This window comes from Littorina saxatilis, linkage group LG11 (assembly GCF_037325665.1).
Source record: "Littorina saxatilis isolate snail1 linkage group LG11, US_GU_Lsax_2.0, whole genome shotgun sequence".
Taxonomy (NCBI): Eukaryota; Metazoa; Mollusca; class Gastropoda; order Littorinimorpha; family Littorinidae; genus Littorina; species Littorina saxatilis.
This window is the reverse complement of record NC_090255.1, coordinates 4,885,968-4,891,967: the sequence shown is the minus strand read 5'-3', so window position 1 is coordinate 4,891,967 and position 6,000 is coordinate 4,885,968.

The window sequence follows — 6,000 nt, the reverse complement described above, 5'->3', positions numbered from 1 at the left end:
ACCGTATACTCGTAGCATCGTCACTCCACCGCCCGTGGCAAAGGCAGTGCACGTGGAATTGACAAGAAGAGCGGGGTATTCGTTGCGCTGAGAAGGATAGCACGCTTTTCTGTACCTCTCTTCGTTTTAACTTTCTGAGCGTGTTTTTAATCCAAACATATCATATCTATATATTTTTGGAACCAGGAACCGACAAGGAATAAGATGAAAGTGTTTTTAAATTGATTTCGAAAAAAAAATTTGATAATAATTTTTATATATTTAATTTTCAGAGCTTGTTTTTAATCCGAATATAACATATTTATATGTTTTTGGAATCATCAAATGATGGAGAATAAGATAAACGTAAATTTGGATCGTTTTATAAATTTTTTTTTTTTTTTTACAATTTTCAGATTTTTAATGACCAAAGTCATTAATTAATTTTTAAGCCACCAAGCTGAAATGCAATACCGAACCCCGGGCTTCGTCGAAGAGTACTTGACCAAAATTTCAACCAATTTGGTTGAAAAATGAGGGCGTGACAGTGCCGCCTCAACTTTCACGAAAAGCCGGATATGACGTCATCAAAGACATTTATCAAAAAAATGAAAAAAACATATGGAGATTTCATACCCAGGAACTCTTATGTCAAATTTCATAAAGATCGGTCCAGTAGTTTAGTCTGAATCGCTCTACACACACACACACACACACACACGCACAGACAGACAGACAGACAGACAGACACACATACACCACGACCCTCGTTTCGATTCCCCCTCGATGTTAAAATATTTAGTCAAAACTTGACTAAATATAAAAAAAACATCCCGCAGTCGAGGCGTCCAAATTGAAGACGCTTCTTTTTGGAACCTCTTCTTTTCGGGCCAAAGCCTCGTGCAATCTTTGACATCAAAGCAAAGAAACGTCACTCTAGAAAGTGTGGCGTGGCGTGAAGGTCTAACACTTCTACCAGGAGAAACAGCACAGCCTAAAAGGTTTTCCATAATGACGTTTGTCTCGGTTACTCTGGCATCATAAGCAGTGGAAAAGCAGGTCCCTGCCAAACTAGTTTAAAAAGACCTCATTTACATGATATACACACGTGTGGTTTGAACGATACTGTTATCTCTTGAGTGGTCTCACGTATGAAGATAAATAGAGAGATATTATTAGTTATTTCTAATATGCTGACTGTTAGCAAATGATAACAGACATCCAAATGAGCCGTTTGGATATAATTTCCTCAACATGTCTGTTATCCGATTTGCTAACAGTCAGCATATTAGAAATAACTGTTTTATTACCAAGCAGTTTATTTCGACCAAAATAAAATTCGAACTGACTTCGCAACTCTACTAGACAGAACAGCCAACGGGGATGGGATTGAACCTAGGCTGGTGTGGCCTTATGCACATGACCTCATGCAGCCAATCACACACTTGACATCATGAATATTAACAGCTGACAGGCCTGGTTCTCACGCAACACTCTCACATCAGGTTCAACAACCCTTTTGCTTTGCTTTGTCTTGTCTTCTAGATATGGTCAGATTCATTATCAACATAAGACAATAAGGAAATAATTTAAAACTGCATTTAAAGTAAACTGAGTCACACAATTTCATTTTGAGTCATTCCTCGGAACTGTAGCCTAAGTTTCAAGCGAGCTGAGCACATGTCATTTTCAGAAGGTGGGTGGTGCCTGTATTCCCACCCCCGCCGACAAAGATGGCTTTTCGGTATTTAGCATGGTAATGGGTTTTATTGTTAAAAATAAAAATTGTCACTCCTTAGAATAAGTCAACCTGAAGTTTTAAGTTCGAAGTTTTAGTTTGTCTTACTTAATTTTAGAGTGATAAATAAAAAGGGTCCCTGCCTGACCGTTATAACATTTAGAGGGTCACCTAGAATCAGTCCTGATTGGTCAGCTAGTGATATGGTTCACTAAAATGGTAATAAAACGAGAGAGAGAGTGAGAGTCAGTGATAGAGAGAGAGAGTGAGAGTCAGTGATAGAGAGAGAGAGTGAGAGTCAGTGATAGAGAGAGAGAGAGTGAGAGTCAGTGATAGAGAGAGAGAGTGAGAGTCAGTGATAGAGAGAGAGAGAGTGAGAGTCAGTGATAGAGAGAGAGAGTGAGAGTCAGTGATAGAGAGAGAGAGTGAGAGTCAGTGATAGAGAGAGAGAGAGTCAGAGTCAGTGATAGAGAGAGAGAGTGAGAGTCAGTGATGGAGAGAGAGTCAACTGAAGAGTGTCACTGAGACACTGAGACAGAGAGGAGGATGAGGAAGAGAGAGAGGGGGGAGGGGGGGGGGCGGAGAGACACAGAGATAGAAGCATAGAGAGAGACAATGTCACGTGCGAGAGACAGAAGAAAGAAAAGAGAGAGAGAATGAGAGAGAAGACGAAAGAGAGACAGAAAAAGTGTGGAGAGAAAGGGGGGGGGGGGGGGGGGGGGGGGGGGGGGCGAGAGATTTGAAGTATTTTCTCATCAACCTTTTTCCCCAAGGGCACTGCACTAGTTTTTGAGAACAGTTACTACGCAAAAAGTCTGCGGAAGCGAAAAACAGCCAGAAATGTCACTAATAATTACTACATCAGAAATTTACACTCGGTATCTGCCGCAGAGATAGCCATCACGATACTATTTGCTCTTTGTAGAACTACGCATCAGAGTCCTACGGGTGACGATAATGGCAGATGGTTTGCGGGTCACATAGTTTTGTAACCGTTTTATTGCGTTAGTAAAGGATGGTCCCGTTCAATGTCTGACTAAAATTCGGTCGTTTGACCTTTCATGGCACAAATGGCCTGAATGCGGGTTCGCTGTCACTCTCGTCTGTCTGAAAAGTAAATATGACTTCAGTGACCTTTTCACACAAAATGACGAAAGTGTTGATCGTTACAAAGGCCGGTTTACAGCCGACTTCCTTCCCGTGCAAACGACCCTCAACACCACTACAGTGGAACCCATTTTTTAAGACCTAACAAAATCTGAGAAAATTAGGTCTTAAAAAGGAGGAAGAAGAGAAAATGTAAGTTGTACGCCCTCACGGCAAAGCCATTAGGGGCATGTTACACGGGAAAACCCGACTTGTATGAAAATAAAAAATAAAAATGCAGGTGGGGGGGGGGGGGGGGGGGGGGGTGTGGACAGCTGGCTACCGGCTGCTAGAGGAGACCTGAAATGGGCTAGGGACCGGGTTGGATCGTCTTGGGTCAGTGCTGAAATGGTTACTTTATTGGCTGTTGGCCGAACGGACACCCGGGCTTCATATGTTTGCATGCATGTATTCGTGTTTCCAAGGCCTGAGGCTTTCGCTGTGACCCTGGGATCTTTATCGTGCGCATGCGTGCACACGGGGGTGTTCGGACACCGAGGAGAGTCTGCACAAAGGAGGGAGACTTAAAATGGAAATAAATATACAGAGGACTCAGGTTAGGAAGAAAAGCGCACAAAGCAAGGTCTTTAAAAGGAGGAAGTCTTAAATTGGGGTGTTCTTAAAGAAGGGGATCTGAGCTGTGTCCAGGTCAGTGCTTACATATGGTAAGCATCATTCACTATGCAGAGTGGGATGTGCCCCCCCCCCCCCCCCCCCCTGAATTTATTGTGCTGATTGACACACTGAGGTGTCAGGCACGAAATTAATTGAGCAAAAAGGTGAATTCCCAAACCTCACAGAAAGCAGTCAGGTCGTAGACATAGACTGAGATTACTACATGGCTTGCTGTGTCGTACCTCATCACTTACAAGAGTTGCTTTTTAAAATATTGAACCGCGATCGAAAGCGAGCTTTTCAATATTTGAAAAAGCAACGAGTGTAAATCTGGAACGACACTGCAAGCCATGTAGTATTCTAAAATGTTAAAATAAAATGTAGTATTCTAAAATAATACGTTCCAACAACCTACCTTTCTTGGTTTTTTTATTTTTATTCATTCATGTAGTATTCTGTTGATCCTCCATACTGTACTTACGTGTACTTTATTCAGAACATCCCGCAGTCGAGGCGTCCAACATTGAACACGCTTCTTTTGCAACCTCGATCTCCTCCAAAGCCTCGTGCATTCTTTCACGTCGAAGAAAAGAACCTTCACTTTAGAAAGTGAAGCGAGACGTGTTAGCCTTTCTAAAAACTCTTCCAGGAGATTCAACAGGCGAAACTTGAAAGTGTTTCCATGATGACGTTTGTCTCGGTGACTTTGGCATCATAAGCAGTGGAAAAGCTGGTTCCTGCCACCACCTCATTTATATGTTTTACACACGTGTGGTTTGAACGATATGTAGGATCAAATAGGTTATTTGTATTTTTGACCAGAATATGAAACTTTACGCAGATCCAGACAGTCACTGAGTGTATATCATTTCTCCACGTGATTTAAAACGGAATTTATAACACTCTTAGTATGGATGTTTAATCTTTTTCTGCTGAGATTTGTTTAAATTTCTGAAATGGTTATAAAGTTTCGGAACTCGCCCGGCTGTGACCTTGTGTGAATGTCAATGTCATCGGAATTTTGGTAAATGTATTTTGCGTTCCCGTAGATTGTGCGTTTTCAGAATATTAAAGCTCTTTCTGCTTTCATCTCCAAAAGGTTTTGATGTCTATGATGTGAAAAATGACGAGCGCGAAATTTAGGGGGAAGGTCGTGATCGGTGATAAAAAGACAAATAGTTGCTTCAGCAATGCTGCGAGTCCTGTGAACTGCCCCTTTAACTTTCATGACACAAATTGTAACATGTCACTCCTAGCTATCTTCAAAGGGTTATTTATGACCCCAGTGACTTTTTCACACAAAATGACTGAAGTTTTTGTCGCTGCTGTTTGTAAATCGGCCTTTGTCATATTCATCTCTGTCGCTTTTCGGGGTCGTCCTAATTGTGTATGGGTGCGCGTGTCAGTGTCCATGTTGCCGTGTGTGCGTGGCCCGGATTTTGGCGTGCCCCTCAGTTCCCAGGTGAAAAAGTACCACATAGTATAGCATACTATAGTATAGTATACTATAGTATACCACAGTACATTTTTTTTTCAAATGACCAAAATCCTATAGTACATTTACAAATACTATAGTATACTATAGTACATTTACCACAATGTACTATAGTATACTATGGTACATTTACCAAAGTACTTTATTGTACTATAGTATACTATAGTACATTTACTATAGTATACTGTGGTATACTATAGTACTTTTACTACTGTGGTACTTTTTCGCCTGGGTTTTGCCGCAGATGTTTGTGTCGATGCTGCTTGTAATTGGCTATTAATAATTATCAAAAGGTTAATTTTTGTTCGTGATATTTGTGTTCGGCCTTTGCCATATTCTCCTATATTGCTTTTTCATATGTTACGTGGATTTCCATTGGTCAATTGGGCAAAACTGAGCTCAGTGCAAAAGTGATATCGACGACATTTCCGTCGATATCAGTTTTGATATCGACGACCTCTTTATTGCTTCCCCACTTCAAAAACAAAAACACCTAAATTTAAAAACAAACAAACTATATATGAAAATGTAATTATCCCAGAATTTAGTTGAGCAAATGACTAAAGACTTTTTGAAAGAAAAGACATTTTGAAATACTGAAAAGTGTAAGAAAAGAGTGAACAAAAAGAAATAATAATCAGAGGGAGGGATATGGAACAGCCAAAATACTTGTGTAATTTCTTTACAGTAAATACAAAATGTCCAGAGAATTTGCAATATATGGATGCGACAGTCAGAAGAGGCACGGAGTTGTCTTGCTGGAGAATAGACGGTGAGGAGTTCACAGAAGTAAGCAGGAGACGAGCCAGAAAAGAGCAGAGGGTGGACAGTTTGTAGTCAATGCGGGCTTGAATAGGTAACCAGTGCAGTGTGTGAAAAGTGGTGTTGCGTGATCTCGTTTTCGTGCTTTCAGAATGAGGCGTGCTGCCGAGTTTTGGATTGGGAGGTACAGAGGACAGCCAGAGAGAAGAGAGTTGCAGTAGTCAAGTTTAGAAAGAACAAAGGCACAGACAAAAGCGTTAGTTGT